The sequence below is a fragment of the Fukomys damarensis genome, unplaced genomic scaffold, assembly GCF_012274545.1.
Source record: "Fukomys damarensis isolate Sample0158 unplaced genomic scaffold, DMR_v1.0_HiC HiC_scaffold_22, whole genome shotgun sequence".
Classification (NCBI taxonomy): domain Eukaryota; kingdom Metazoa; phylum Chordata; class Mammalia; order Rodentia; family Bathyergidae; genus Fukomys; species Fukomys damarensis.
This window is the reverse complement of record NW_022900934.1, coordinates 17,921,192-17,937,693: the sequence shown is the minus strand read 5'-3', so window position 1 is coordinate 17,937,693 and position 16,502 is coordinate 17,921,192. Positions and strand designations below refer to the sequence as shown.

The window sequence follows — 16,502 nt, the reverse complement described above, 5'->3', positions numbered from 1 at the left end:
AGAGGCCCATGCAGTAAAGAGCTGAGCCTACTGGCAACAGCTAGTATCAACTTGCAGGTCATGTCAGTGTGCTACCCTGGGAGCAGATCTTGCAGTCTAGGTCAAGTCTGAGACTGAATCCCCAGCTAACATAATGACTCATGAGAGACCACAAATCACATGATCAGTTAAGTCACCCCTTATCTCTGTGAGATAATAAATGTTTGTTATTATAAGCTGCTAGATCTTGGGATAATTCTACAATTTGGATAAAGGTCTTTTACATTCCTTGTGTTGAAAGCTTGGTCATCAGTGGGAGGTGGTGGAACCTTTAGGAGGTGTGGCCTCACGGAATGAAGTTATGTCCTTGAAGAGGATATTGGGACTGTGTCCCCTTCCATGGACTGAAACCTCTGAAACTTGAGCCAAAATAAACTTTTCCTTTTATAAGTTGATTATTTTGTCACAGTGACAAAAAGCTGGCTATCACAAATAATTTGTTATGCAGCAATAGATAATTAATATAGAAGTCAATAGAGGTTGCATCATGATAACTTTACATTGGTGAGTCAGCTTTATTTTAGAGTGTAAGAAAGAATTTCTGAAACAATGGGCTTTAACTTTGCTAGGCATTGGCTCCCATTCAGTCTGTGAATGTAGAAGGACAGAACTAGAGGGGTTCATATAAAATATCTGCAAAGAAGATTTTTTTTGTCTGCAGAAGGACAGGGGGGACTTCAACTGTCTTGCTTACTGCAACATCCTCAGTGCCTAGCACAGAGCTTGGCACATAGGATACTCCCTCCTAATCCTTCTTTAACAAATGAATGAATGGTGATCTATAACCTTGAATGACTCATTCTCTTATCTGTTCAGCCATCATTTATTAAGCTCCTACCATATGTCAAGTACATGGACTCTTGGACCGTTTGTGTCATATATAAAGTCACGTCTACCTTTCACCTTCACTGTACCTTTCCTCAGTGTTCTCTCCTTGGTATTTCTTTGTTATTTTTGTTGAGATTTACATGTTCTTTAGCTTCTACATTGAACACTTTTTCCTAAGAATAGTGTTCTTAGGTCATCATGACAAGTAATTTCTGGTCATCGTTTTTCCCATATGAGAACAAGAGTTGCTCAGGAAATTAGGTTTATTTTGTCCAATTTTGGCTCAAGGCTTGCTCTGCTGCCTTTTCTTCTTTTTGCTGAAAAATCATTTGAAATGGCAGGTGTTAAGTAATAACAGTTCAGGTGGCCTTTGATGACAACTTTCTAAGGTCTATACTCTCTGTTTCATGTCGACTTTGGTGCTGATTTTAACCAGATTTTACTGTGATAGAAACATTCAGGGGGCAAAGGAGAATAAAACAGTGATTTGCTTCAGACCTTGTATCCCTTGTATCTGTAAAACACTCCTTTCTCCTGGGCTTACTCAGCAAAACTTCATCCTCCTGCTCCCCACCATTATCACCCCTCAGTTATCACTTATTGATGATAAGTTGATCAATATGTTATCATTTATTGATGGGCACTGCATAGCCCTCACTGAGTTACACAAGTGTTATTTGCATTATCTGCACGAGGGACTGTGAACTGCCTTGTCAACTTTGTTGGTCCAGGTAGTTTGAGATACAGATGCCTAGATGAGATTAATATGCACATATTTTACTAGGAGAGATCACTTTGTGGAAGGAAATAGAGAGGAAGCTAATGAAGGCCAAGAGAGCCATCAGCTCCAGTAAGGGATGGCTGGAGGGGTTGAGTGGTTAGCATTCAGATTGCCCTTTAGGCTAAGGAAGATACAGAATAATAAAGGTTCTGCAAAGCAGTCAGGCAGTCAGTACTTGAGCCAGTCGGTCAACCTTCTTATCTATTAAGATGGAGTCCAACTTTGTACCCTATTACACTTAGCCGTTGCTGGTGCCTCCCTCTGGGAAGTGTGGCCAATGGATTTCAAAACACAGAAACTGTAATTCTCAGCTCCCAGCAGTAAGAAGTCTGCATAGATGTATTTTTATGGCTACAACATCAATATTTATTATCATTTCTTTGTAAATAACTGAAGTTTGACTTGAGGCAAAGACCTGATGCTTAACTAAAAGATTGAGTTCCTTGGTTTCCTTGAACTCGGTATGGCCCGGTGACTAAGTTCTAGTCAATGTGATATAAACAAGAAGTGTTATAAAGATCTGATTCTTTCGGGACGTTCATCCCCTTTTCTCTTCCTTTATTCAGAACAGTACACTCAGTGGCTGTAACCTCAGTAATCATTTTATGTCACAAGGTGATATGTTAATAATGAAAAGGCAGAGAGATAGCAAGAATCTTCTTTTCTAATAATTAGAGATCTCATACCAGTTCTGGATTGTTTACCTCTGAACTTTAACTTAAGAGAAAAATAAACTCCTTTGTTTAAGCTATTGTTACCTTGTTTTTGTTATAACCAGGTAAATGATAATTGAATTGGTTTTCTAAGCAGTGACCCAGTTTATGCCCATTTTATGAATCTTAAAATGATTAAGCGTTAGAATCCAAATTAGAGCCCAGGATAACACTTGTGATATCCTTAGCTGCAAATGATAAAACAGTGTTGCTTAATCTTCAGTGAAAGTAAAAATTAACCAGGGAAACTTGCTAAATACACAGCCTGCCAGGCTTCCCCCCAGAAATGCTCATTCGTTAGGTCCAGGCTAAGGCAAGAGAAACATCTTTCTCTCAAATAACCAGTCTCAACTTTCTTTATCCTCAGGGAAGAGAATAAATCTCAGCATGGGTGAAGCCAAATGACAGGTAGCTCAGAGTAAAGCGGTAAATACTTAACCTAAGAAAACTTCTGTGAACATAGGAACCATTTATGGAATTAAATTTAATCATTTATGGAGTTTGCAGAGTCTGGGCTCCAATTTTCATTAAAAAAGTGAGTACATCTTTTGTAGGATCTGCAGATTTGCATTGTGAAAAGCTTCCCACCTGTTCCTGATAGCTTTGATTCTTTGATAATTCATCTTGCGAGATTCTGGCTTCATAGGAAGGAGCACAGGTGTTGAATAGGTGAACCTGACTTTGGGTCTTGGTGCTGTCATTTATTTGTTGGATGGCCTGTAACAGGCTAAGTAAGCAATTTTTGTCTGTTTTCATCGTTTCAAGTTGAAAAAAATAATAAGGCTTACCTCACAGCGTTGTTGTGAGGATTAAATGAGATAATTTATGTAAAGCTCTTAGCTTTAATATCTTTGCATAAATATCTTTTCAATAAATGGCTATTGTTATTATCATACTCTATGCATACATCTTGCAAACAGTATGGGCACAGAGTTCTATGTCTGTGGGTAATTCATACAAATCCCCAGGACACCACAATTCAGTGGAAGCTGGTGCAGGGAGCTGGACTCTGGCCTTGACAGTGAGTGACCTACTTGTGTATTCAGACATTGCTGTTGTTGTTGTTGTTTTTTATTGTTGTTTGTTTGTTTTGTACCAAGGATCGAACTTGCCACCTTGCACTTGTGAGACAGGCGATGGAACCACTGAGCTAAATCCCCAGCCCTGTATGCAAATGTTGGATGAAGGTCTTCTAGGGCTTACTTCTGGTTTTTCCATCTGCTGCTTTCTATCTTTCCATTCTCTCCTCCTTTTTGACGAGTCTGCCCAAAGGTTATCTATATTTAATAGCTCCATTCTCATTTCCCATTTTCTTCTCAACCCATTGCAATCTAGATTTTGTTATCGCTGCTTTCCTGAAGTGATTCTCACCAAGGTCACCAGTGGTTTCTTCCTTGCCAAATCTAGTGGATATCTTAACCTTCACATCTCATTTGCATGCTCTGGAGCTTTGATGCTGTTATCTGCTTATGCTTTCTTTGAATTTTGTTCTCTTTACTTCCAGGATTCCACTGTTTCTCCCTCTAAATCTGTGATCACTTCCCTTAGATTTTATTCCTATACAGCATCTATACCTATGCCACCATCCTATACAGCTGTTTTCTATTTTTTTATTGTTTTTTGAGTTTTGCTATGTAGTCGAGGCTGAACTTGAACTTGTGATCCTTCTGCCTCAGCCTCCCAAGTACAGGGATTGCAGCCCTTGTGTCACCATGCCCAAATGACTTGTTTTCTATTTTGGTTCTTCATTTCCCCCAATTCCCTTTTGTCATTATTTTCCTTTCTTAGACTGGAGCCTACTATCATTGAACTCATCTAAGTTCTGGGTGAATCATCACCTTTCTTAGGATATGTGCTATATTGCAACTTTTTTCTTTTTTTCCCTTAGTGTGTTCCATTGTCTCCCTTACAGGCCTTCACAGGTGGCCTAGCAACACTCATGGAAATAGGACTGATTTCTTATGGATCAGGGGTAAGGATGACCTTCAGATATCTGTAATTGTACTATTCTTAGAAATAGTCACTGCATCCATTCCTACAGCTGAATTCTAAGACTATGTCTAGGACGTTGCTTCACTAATACCCAATATCTTTCAGAGATATCAGTTGACTTTGAAACTTGCTTTTACTCTCAACTTTCATTTCTCATTCATGAAATATAAGAGTTGCATTAGGTATCTTGGAGGTTACTCCTAACTCTCTGGCATCATCATGGTTAGCTTTTCCAAGACTTGCATAATGCCGGATTCCACTAATAGGAATTTGTCTTACAGAAACATCTTCCAAGTAAGTGCATAAAGATGTATGTACACGAGACTATGTAGGAACCCAAGTGCTCATCAAGAGGGGACTGATTAAATACATTAGGGTAGTAGTCTATGCCTGTGCTGCTCTAAGCAAACAATCTTCTGTTTGTTCCTCATCTATTAGCAAGTAAAGGGCTTGAGCCAGAATGCAAATCAATGACTTTATCAAGAGAGTCTTACTGAAAAAACAAAAACAAACAAAAAATATCAACTAAAAAACCATCAGCATGTGTTTAGATTCATAGCTGATACTCATTCTCACACAATCTCCTCATCTTTTTTCAGACAGTAACAGACTATTCCTGGGCCGGCACTGGCACGTGGACCACTTGAATAGCATTACTGAAGCTTAAAAATGAGGTATCTCTACATGTGTGGATGTAAAAAGGTACTTAAGACACTTAATCAATTTTAGGTTATAACAAAATATCTGAGAATGGTAATTTATAAAGAATAGAAGTTTAGTAATTAACAGTGGACCTCTTTGTTGTACATTAGTTTGCTATTCAATGGGTACTTCCTAGTAGAGCAGAGTGGATAGAATTTCTTGTCACAGTTGTTAAATAGTTTGAATGTCACTCCTATTATACCCTTTTCCTGTTTGATTGCTAAAACAAACAAAAAACTGCAAAGAAACCAACCAACCATATGCGCGTATCAATTTCATATTTAAAAACAAACTAGTTACAGAGAAAATATGGATGCTTCTAGAGCCTCTTTTTGCTGGATAACAAGTCTCCTCTTTTCATTTTTCATGAACATTTCTTCCCTCTATCCTCCAGCTGGCTCTGTGAACAAGGCAGCCCTCTCTGTCTTGTGCTTTGGATCTCTTCTCCTACAGATATACTCACAGAAAGTCATTTTGGTTCTCAGCCTAGTGATGAAGAAGGCTCAAGGGCCAGAGGGCTGATTATGCCTCTAATTTGCAATTATACAGTGATTTTTCACACTGCTTGTGGAATTTTGACTTCCTCCCTGTTTGGGTTGGAGACTTAGAAGGCTCTGATTTGATTGGAGTAGTATAGGCAGTGATTACCATAAGAATTTGGCATGTTAAATTGAATTGGAAAGTACTACATATTGGGCAACAAATGCAAATTATTTTCTTCTATTTCTCACTCCTACACAACTACATGTTTACAGTTTATAGCTGACCCTGGGTAGAAAGTGAAGTGACATATCCTAATGTCTTTGAAATAGAAACTGTTGAGACACCCCAGTGTTGTGTGTGTGTGTGTGTGTGTGTGTGTGTGTGTGTGTGTATGTGAGAGTATGTGTGTGTGTACTGGGGATTGAATCCAGAGCCTTCTCACTAAGCTACAACCCCAGCCCTTTTAAATTTTTTTCTTTTGAGAAAGGATTTTGCTAGTGGCTAAATTGCCCAGGCTGGGTTGAACTTGTAGTCTTTCTGCCTCAGATTTTCAGAGTACTAGGATTACAGGTATGTGCCATCCTGCCTGGCTTCCCAGTGGTCTTTTTAAACTCAAGATGCAAACAGGCAAACAGATTCTTCTGCTGTTGGAGGATCCATGGAGCTGAGATAGTACTGAATAGTTTTTTTTGTTTTTTGTTTTTGTGCAAGGCTGGGTTTCACTATGTAGTGTACGCTGATCATGAACTCACTGTGTAGCCCAGGCTGGCCTACAATTCATGGCAATCTTCCTGACTCAGACTTACAAGTGCCAGGATTATAGGCATGAATCACCATGCTTGGATCTGAACTAGACAGTTTTTGATTCAGGTGTTCTAGGCCTATCTATTGTGGTTCTTGTTTTTGTTGTTTTCACCATGCTGGAATTGAACCCAGGGCTGTTTGCATGCTAGGCAAATACTCTACCACTGAACTGCACTCCTAGTTTCCTCTAGTTATTTTTTGTGAAGACTTAAAAATTTTTGATTTAAAATATATTTTAAAATCTTATGTATGTATAATACAGAAATGTGGCTGACCTTTGTCCTTGATTCCTGGAAGATAACTCTAAGTCCTTGTAATTTCCTGAGCAATAAGAATGTTTTTGTTCAGCCAGGAATGTAGCACAGTGTTGCAGCACCTGCCTGGCAAGCTCAAGGACCTGATTTTGACTCTTGGTATAAAAAAAAAAAAAAAAAAAAAAAGTCTTTGCTATTTATCATGGGCCCTGATAGGTTGTGCTAATGAGATTGACTCAGGATGGGATTAGAGGGTTGAACCATGTGATAGATCAGCCTGACCTATAAGGAGAGAAGGAAGGGAATGGCCAGAGATCAGTCAGTGATGCTTACATAATGAAGCCCCAATAAAAACTCTGAATGCTGTAGTTCTGGTGAATCTTCCTGGTTGACAGTACTCCAAATTGTCACACATAAATGTGGAGGGTAATACATTTTGAGTCCATGGGAGATAGAAATGGGAGTTGTGCATTGGATACCCTCCCAGATCTTACTGTGTGTTCCTCCTTTCAGTTGGTTCTAGTTTTTATCCTTTGTTCTAATGAAACTATAATGCTAAGTTTAGCACTTTTCTGAGTAATTTCAGTGAATTGTTGAATTTGAGATGGATAATGGGAACCCCTGATTTTGTAGTTAGTCAGATATGAATGTGGCCTGAGGACTTCAGGCTGAGGACCTGTGGCTGGTGTCTGGTGGTAAGTGTTATGGCTTGTGTTTGGTTTTTTCTTTCCATCCAGTACCAGGAACTGAAATCAGAACCTTGTGCTTGCCAGGCAGACATGGTGCCATTGAGCTATATCCCCAGTCCAATGGCTTGTGTTTAGATGTCTCTTCAAAGTGTCATATGGTCACAAGTGGGGCTTTTTTAGAGTTAGATCTAGGGTGTGTGACTCTGGAATTGATTCATGGTGTAATGCTAGGCACTGAGGGCACTAGGATTAAGGGTGTGGGTGCTACTTTCCCTAAATAGTCTGGATAAGATAAAAGGAGCAGAAAGATGCTGTTAAGCCCTTGTTGCACTTGCTACCTTCTATCACCATGAACTATTGCCCCTCTGCCATGTGCCACCATGCCTAGGAGCCAGCCAACTATGGACTAAAACCTCTACAAACTAAGCTAAACAAGGCTTTCTCTAACTTTTGGTGCTGGGTATTTTGTCTCAGCACCAAGAGAAAAGTAACTAAGATAGTAAGACAGTCATGACTTCCAGGAAGATGGTGGAGTGGTAAGTGGTAACAAATGAGCCTCTTTGAAATTCAGAATTCAGACACTGGAATATAACAACGTAGGGAGGAAAAGGAGGGAGGTGAATTTCCAGGATCCAGAAAAGATTTGAGGGAGAATTGGAATGAACCTTAATGCAGAATGCACTTTATTCCTGACCCCTGGCTTGTAGTATGAGAGAGGAGGCTTGAATTTACAGATACAGTGAGGACAGGTGACTCAAGAAACCCCCAGGGAGAAACACATCAGAGGAACAGATCAGTGGATGCTGTGAACTACAACAGCTGGTGAGTGACTCTAGTCCAAGGGTTCCATGGAGAGGGTGTTTGGCCAGACACGATTTTAGGGAGGGGCCAACTGAACTTGGGACTTGGAGCAGCCATGAAATTCAACAGCTTACAGGATGAGGCAAAGTCCTGGGAGACATCCAGGGTAAGGGAGCTGAGGTTGGCCAGCAGGAGACAGCCAGAGGGTTGTAGGATGAACAACTCTGGCCCAGATTCCACAAATGTGGCCAGGATCAATCTGAACTTCTGTGGAATTAAAAGCACCAGAATCACACCCTGCCCTATTCCTACTGCAAGCTTCCTGGGATCATCCAGCACCCCACCCTAATCCTACTGCAGGCTTTCTGGGATCAGCCTGCAGAGATCTGGGCTTTGTCTTCTTCCTTTGTCTACCAGTGACACCAGAGACATGCCCTCAATTGGATACTACCACAAAACTATAGACCCCACAAGATAACCACAGGCTTGAAATTACAGAGAAGTATCTTTTTAAAATATTGTTTCTCTTGATTGTTTTAGTTTTTTCATGGGTGTGAACATTATTTTTAGTTTTTTGGTGTTGTTTAGTTGTTGTTTTTGTTTATTCCTTTTTTCTTTCCTTCTATTTTCTTTACCAGTTTCCCAAAGCTTTGGGTAATCTTCCTTTGTTCTTCAGCTTTGCTTCTAATCTCTTTTTCTTCTTTTACTGTTCTATTTTTTCTTTCCACCCCTTTTAAATTTTCTGCCCAGAGCAAAATCGATCTCTTGAGGGGATATTTACTGTATAAACATTTCTGAATCGTTTTAGATTTTGTTATATGACTATAAACCTTGTACCTATGGTTAAATGTAAGTTACCACAGTTTGTCATCTTCTAGACTATACTATTGTTTTTTCTGATTATACTACTTTACCAAAGGTGACAAAGTTGTTGTAATCAGTTGTTCTTCATTATATGTCAATAGTGAGATTGGGGGTCATAAACTATACCATAATCAAGTACCAAAGAACTGGGTGCTAGGCCAAAAGGCAGCAACCTCTCATTCCTTGTAGAGGCAGGATCTTGGGACAAAAAAGCCAGCTACACCCAGAAAAGTAGTCATTTTCTAAGGTCTTGATACTACTAATAAAACTAATAAAACTACCTACCATAAGGAATTTATAAACATCAATGCAGAATACAAATTAAAAAAAAATAGAAAATAAGAATATATAGAAGTAAGATGGAGCCCCAGAACTCCAGCTTGCCTAAATCAAATCAGAGGACATTCAGATGGAACAAATCAAAAGCCACCCAGCTGAACTTTCTGAAATAGTAGCAGAAGAAGTAACAAATCAGATGAATGAATCTCTAGAAAAAAAAATCAGAAGTAATTTCACAGATAACTATAGAGATGGTGACCAAAAATGAAGGGCATGGTTAGTGAATCTAGAGTAGATACAGATAAAAAAAATAGAGGAGCTTAGGAAAGTGATGGAAACCATGAATGCCAATTGTGGAAAGAACTGGATTACATGAAACAGATTCAAACAGATATCCAGGAAATTAAAAATTCTACTGAAAGTATGCACAGCAGAATCAACCAATGGGAAAACAAACTATCAGATTTAGAAGATATGTGTGGTTGGCAATGATCAAATGAAAGCCTTCTTAAAAATAGCAAGGGACCATGAAAATTCAACCCAACAGTTGCTAGATGATGGAAAGAAGAATACAGAATTGATTGGAATCAGTGAAAAACCAGAAGAAAGCACAAAGGACATAAAAAACCTGTTAACAAAAGTATCAGCTGAAAACTTCCCAAGTATGGAAAAATAATTTGACATAGAGATAAGTGAGGCATACAGAATTCCAATTAGCCATGGCCAGAAAAAAACTACACCAAGACAAGACCATCATATTAAAAGCTGTTAGAGAAAAGAAACAAATCACCTGTAAAAGAAGCTTATCAAAATCATAGCAGACTGCTCAACACAAACCCTGAAGTTCAAGAAAGTTTAGAGTAAAGTATTTCAAACTTTATACGAAAACAATGTCCAACCCAGCTTGATGTACCCTGTAAAACTATCCTTCAAAATTGATGGAGAGGGCCAGGGATTTAGCTCAGTGGTTCCACCGCCTGCCTCACAAGTGCAAGGGCCTGAGTTCAATCCCCGTACCAAAACAAACAAACCAACAAAATTGACAGAGAAGTGAGATTTTCCCCTGATAACACCTAAAGAAATTCATGACCACTAAATTGACATTCCAAAAAGTTCTGAGGGACATAGAAAAAATAATGAAGACAATTCTATGAGTACCAATAGAATGAACCCACCAGGTAAGGCAAGCAATTAAATGGAGGGGAAGGAAGGTAACCAACAATAGGAAAACAGTACAACAAGAATAAGTCAGTATATATCAGTTATAACAATCAATATAAAATGTCTCAATTCACCAAGCAAAAGAAATAGATTGGCAGATTGGATCAAGAACCAAGATCCAACAATATGCTGCATACAAGAAGTCCATTTAATTAAAAAATAAATTTATAGATTGAAAGTCAAAGGGTGAAAAACAATACTTCATGTGTTATGCTTGGCTCTAGATGTCCCCCCAAAACCCCATGCAGTCATAGGTGGCTTTTTCAGAGGTGCCTGAATCTAGAGTATGTGATGCTGGAATTAAGGATTTGTGATTACTAAACCAGTACACTGATTGGTTTAGCACTGCCTGAATCCTGGTAGTGTGGATAAGATAATAGGGGAAGAAAGATGCTGTTAAGGTTCCCTTGTTGCTTTTGCTACCATGTAGGTGCCATCAACTGTTTCTCCTCTGTGATTTCCCTCTGCTATGTGCCACCCTGACTTGGAGCCAGTCAATTATAGACTTAAACCCCTAAAAACTGTGAGCTAAATAAACCTTTAACTTTGGGTGTTGATTATTTTGTCTCAACCATGAGAAAAGTAACTAACACACCATATGAGAGGAACCTGGAAAAAAGCAGGGGTAAATATTCTATTTACAAAGTGGATTTCAAGCCAAGACTGACAAAGAAGGTCACTACACACTTGGGAAGGGAATAATCCAAGAGGAAGAGGTAACAATCATAAATATTTATGCACCATATATGGCACACCTAACTAAAACAAAAATTAATGTATATGAAAAATAACATAAGGACTAATACAATTGTAACAGGGGACCTTAATACCCCACTGTCACAAATAGTTCATCTAGAACTAAAACAAAGAAATATCAGAACTGAACCAAAATTTTGAACAAATGGACTTAGATATTTACAGAATGTTCCACCACAGAACAACAGAATACACATTCTTCTCAGCTGCACATGTGACTTTCTCCAAAATAGACCACATGCTAGCCCACAGAATATACTTAAGTAAATGCAAAGGAAATTAAATTATCCCATGCATATTATCAGATCATAGTGTAATGAAATTGAAAATTGATGGCAAAATAAACCACAAAAATTGCATAGACACATGGAAATTAAATAACACCCTCCTGAACAATCAGTAGGCCACAGATAAAATCAAAGAAATGAGACAATTTCTACAATTAATGATGCCACTATGACATACCAAAACATATGGAATATGAAAGCAGTCCTAATAGGGAAATTTATAGTAATGAATTCCCACATCAGAAAAACAGAGCCAACTCAGACAATCTAATGTTGAACCTCAAACTTCTACAGAAAGAGGAGCAAGTTAAATACAAAGCACACACAAGGAAGGAAATTGTAATGATCAGAGCAGAAATGAATGCAAGTGAGACTAAGAAAACAGTACACAGAATCAATGAATTGATAGTTGATTCTTTAAAAGATTAAATAAAATATACGAAACCTTAGCCAGCCTTATAAAAAAAAGTAAACACTGAAATTCATGTGATTAGGAAGGAAAAGGGAAAAATCACAACAGATCCTGCAGAAATCTAGAAGATCATCAATAACTTTGAGAATCTGTACTCTTATGAGATGGAATATTCAGAAGAAATTGACAGATGCCTAGATACATATGAACTACCAAAGCAGAATCGAGATATAAAAATTCTAAATAACCCTATATCATCAGTCAATGAAATTGAAGAAGTAATTTAAAAACCACAGCAAAGAAAAGCCCAGGTCCTGATGTATTCACTACTGAATTCAACACGAATTATAGAAAAAAAATCTAATGCAACTCTTTCTCAAACTCTTTAACGAAATTGAAAGGGAAGCTGTATGCCCAAACTCATTCATGGAAGCAAGGATTACCTTGATACTAAAACCAGAGAAGGATCCAACCAAAAAAGAGATCTACAGGCCAATCTCCTTAAATGAACATAGATGCAAAAATCCTCAATAAGGTACTGGCAGATAGAATGCAGCAAATCATCAAGGAGGTTGTACACCATAACCAAGTAAGATCCATCCTAGGGACACAGGGATGGTTCAACATATGCAAATCAATAAATGTAACATACTTTATTAGCAGAACCAAGGACAAAAAGCACATGATCATCTCATTAGATGCAGAAAAACCATTTGAAAATGCCCAACACCCATATATGATTTAAAACAGATGCAAAAATTGTAATAGAAGGTATTTATTTCAATCTGATAAAAGCCATCTATGACAAACCAACAGCCAACATCATACTAAATAGTGAAAAACTGAAAGCATTCACACTGAAATCAGGAACAAGTCAAGGATGCACACTACCATCACTGCTATTCAATGTAGTTCTGCAAACCTTAGCCTGAACAACTAGACAGGAGAAAGAAATAATAAGGATAGGAAAGAAAGTTAAATTATCATTATTTGGTGATGACATGATACTCTACATAGAAGACCCCAAGAACTCCACCAAAAGACTTGTGGATTTAATAACCATATTTAGTAACATAGCAGGATACAAAGTCAACACTCAAAAATTAATATTATTTCTGTATACAAATAACAAACTAATTGAGGAAGAAATTAGGGAAACAACATCTTTCACAATAAATCAAGAAAAATGAAATACTTAGGAATCAATCTAATGGAGGAAGTAAAAGACCTTTACGTTGAAATCTACAGTACTCTGAAAAAGGATATTGAAGAGGGTATTAGAAAATGGAAAGATGTCCCTTGTTCTTAGGTAGGAGGAACCAATGTAGTGAAAATGGCCATACTGCCAAAATTGTTATATAGAATTAATGCAATCCCAAGTCAAAATACCAATGGTATACCACACAGAATTAGAAAAAACAATCCTAAAACTCATTTGGACCCAGAAAAGACCTAGAATAGCAAAAGCAATTCTAGCCATTAAAGGCAAGGCAGGAAAAAAATCACAATCCCCAACTTGAAATTATACTACAAAGCTACTGTGATAAAACAGCATAGTACTGGCAAGAAGTGACCCAAGTCTTTGTGGAATAGATTAGAAGATCCAGAAACAGCTCCAAACACACTCAGCTACCATATCTTTGACAAAGTACCCAAACACATTAACTGAAAGATGCCTCTTTCAATAAATTGTGCTGGGAAAACTGGATTTCCACATGCCAAATCTGAATTTCCACAAACCCATGTATCTCACCATGAACTAAACTAAAATTGAAATGGATGCAAGATCTACTAACACAGATAGAATAGATAAAACTCATGAAGAGACAGTGTAGGCTAATACTTTATGAACAAAACCCTGATCACACAAAAAAATACCACAAAGAATCAACAACTGGGATCTGATTGTATTAATCAGCTTTTGCTCAGCAAAAACAAACAAACAAACAAACAAACAGCAATAGAGTGAAAACCCACAAAATGGTAATTTTTTAACCAGCCATTCCTCAGGCAAAGGACTAATACCTAGAATATATAAAGAACTAAAAAAAAATCAGACACCCCCCCAAAAAGACCCAATCCAAAATAAGTATTGAAATTAAGATACTTCTCAGTTGAAGAAGTACATACAGCAAACAAATGTATGAAAAAATGTTTAATATCACTATTTCTTCAAGAAATGCACATTAAAACAACACTGAGATTTCATCTACTTTAGAAAGAATCGCTATCATCAAGAAATTAACCAATAACAAATGCTGGTGAGGCTGTAAAGAAAAGGGAACCCTTCTCCACTGTTGATAGGGGTGTAATTTGGTGCAGCCAATATGGAAATTGATGTGGACATTCCTCAGAAACCTAGAACTAGAGGTTCCATTTGACCCAACTATTCCCCTTCTTGGTATCTTCCTGAACGAATTAAAAGGATCTCACTACAGCTATATATGCACAATTTATAATAGCTAAATCTTGGAAATAGCCCAGATGCTTATCCGGGGATGACTTGAAAAAGAAAATGTGGTTTTTATATATAATGAAATACTACTCTGTCATAAAGTAGGATAAACTTGAGACATCTTTAGAAAACCTTGAAACCATACTTGTAAGTGAAATAAATCAGACACACATATTTAAATATAACATTGGGCTGGGGATTTAGCTCAGTGGTGCTGCTGCTTGCCTTGCAAGTGCAAGGTCTCCATTTCGGTCCCTGGTACCAAAAACAAAACAAAACAAAAATATAGCATTGCTTCGCTTGTGTGCGAAACTGAGAGTGTAACTAAGGACTCAAATGGATGGTATATATTGGGAAGTAGGATGAAAATGTTAAAATGAGAAGGGGAACAAGTGAGGAGATGAGGGAAGGAATGAAGGAAAAGAAAAAAGAGAGTAGAAGAAAAAAATGGAAGCAAATCTTTTAAAAATAAGGAGGGGAAGAAGGGTTGAAGAGAGGGGAGGGGAGTGGGGAAAAAGTATTAAGATATATTATGTACAGATACAAATTATGATGAACATGAGCATCATATATATATATATATATATATATAATATATACATGGTATACTAATAAAATTAATAAAAAAAGACAACCTTCTGGAGGGCTTTACCATTACTTGGTAAAATATAGCCTAATTTTGGGTAGTTAAACTCATATTGTTGTAACTTCCCTAATGTTTTATTTGAAAAATTTGAAATTTAAAGAAAATTTATAACAGTAGCCCATAGAAAACCCAAATAACTTGCATTTCGAGTCTCCAAAAAAAATATTCCTATATTTCCTTTATTTTTATCTTTGCATATGAACATTTTTTTTTCTGGACTAGTTCAAACTCACAGACATATCTTGAAGTGCTTTAGTATATACGTCCTGAGAACCAGGACCTAATATCATGTCTACATGCAAGAATGTTAGCATTGATGCAGTAGCCTCAGATATACCATATTTAATTTTCCCTTACCAATATATCCTTTAAAATTTGTCCTTTCAACTTGAAATCCAAACTGACCCCTTGCTTTTATTTTTATGTCTTTCATGACCTTGGGATTTTGGAAAGGTCAAGTCTCCTTGCCCTATATATGGTCCTGTGATCTGAGGTGTCTGGATTATTTCCTTGTAAATTCATTCAGAGTATAATTTTTGGCAAGAATACACAGTACAGAGAGGATGTGTCGATGAGAGGTTTGGATTAGAAAAAGGAGAAAGTACATCAGGTGGGAGGTGTAAATATTGCACACATAACACATGGAGAAACTTCTTGGGCCAAGGGCTAACATTTGTGATAGAGACAATTTTATAGAATTCTGAAGTTGCTCAAGTTTCTACTGGTCTTCTTACTTTTCTCACACCATCTGTTTCATCTCAGAGATGTCTCAAGTTTCCCTCATATTCAAAATATCCCTTCCACCTTGGTACCAGGGATTGAATTCAGGACCTTGTGCTTGCAAGACAGGCCCCGTGCCATTGAGCTAAATCCCTAGCCCTTTTAACACGGTTCTTTTGAGTCTCCATACCAACCCCAACCGCAGCTTAGTCTTCCTCCTGGATCTCCATCTCTCTTAATGGCACCACTGCCCATTCAATTACTTGAGTCAGAAACCTGAGTATGATAGTTAATTTTGCTTATCACTTTAGTACAGTTAGAAACAATGGAAGTGAGTGAGTCACTCCATTTCCTCAATTTAATTCTAACAGCACCCTATGGTTATTCCTGCATTCATTATTCTGAGAGAGGTGGAGAATGAAATAATAAAAGCTTAGGAGATTGTGGATGCTTTAGGTGAGATCACATTTGTGTTGGATCTCTTACCTTGCCCTTCCAGTCACTTTTACCCTATGCCCACTTCATTATAAGTTTATAAATATACACTACACATCATAAAGATAATTAAAACTGGTGTGAATTCTGGGACAAGCATGTTTGTACTGAGAGCCTCTAAGATGATACTGAGAGATTCAGTGGGAGACACCTAAGCAGATATGTCTGGCCTTTAAATTCTGAAAGCTTGATTTATCTGTCCTGTTTTTGCTGCTGTTGCTACTTTTGTGTGCTTTGACCTGTGTGCAGTGTTTTTTTTTTTTTTTTTTTTTTTTTTTTGC

General features: G+C 37.6%; 1 long non-coding RNA gene across 2 annotated transcripts in view; it reads left to right on the top strand.

The window, feature by feature from the left end:
- LOC104867143 overlaps positions 1-16,502 on the top strand; it is a 101,535-nt gene that overhangs the window by 4,726 nt on the left and 80,307 nt on the right. For both annotated transcript variants that reach the window (XR_781687.2, XR_781686.1), the window contains exon 2: positions 4,953-5,055. This is a non-coding gene — a long non-coding RNA (uncharacterized LOC104867143). The remainder of the gene's footprint in view (positions 1-4,952; positions 5,056-16,502) is intronic.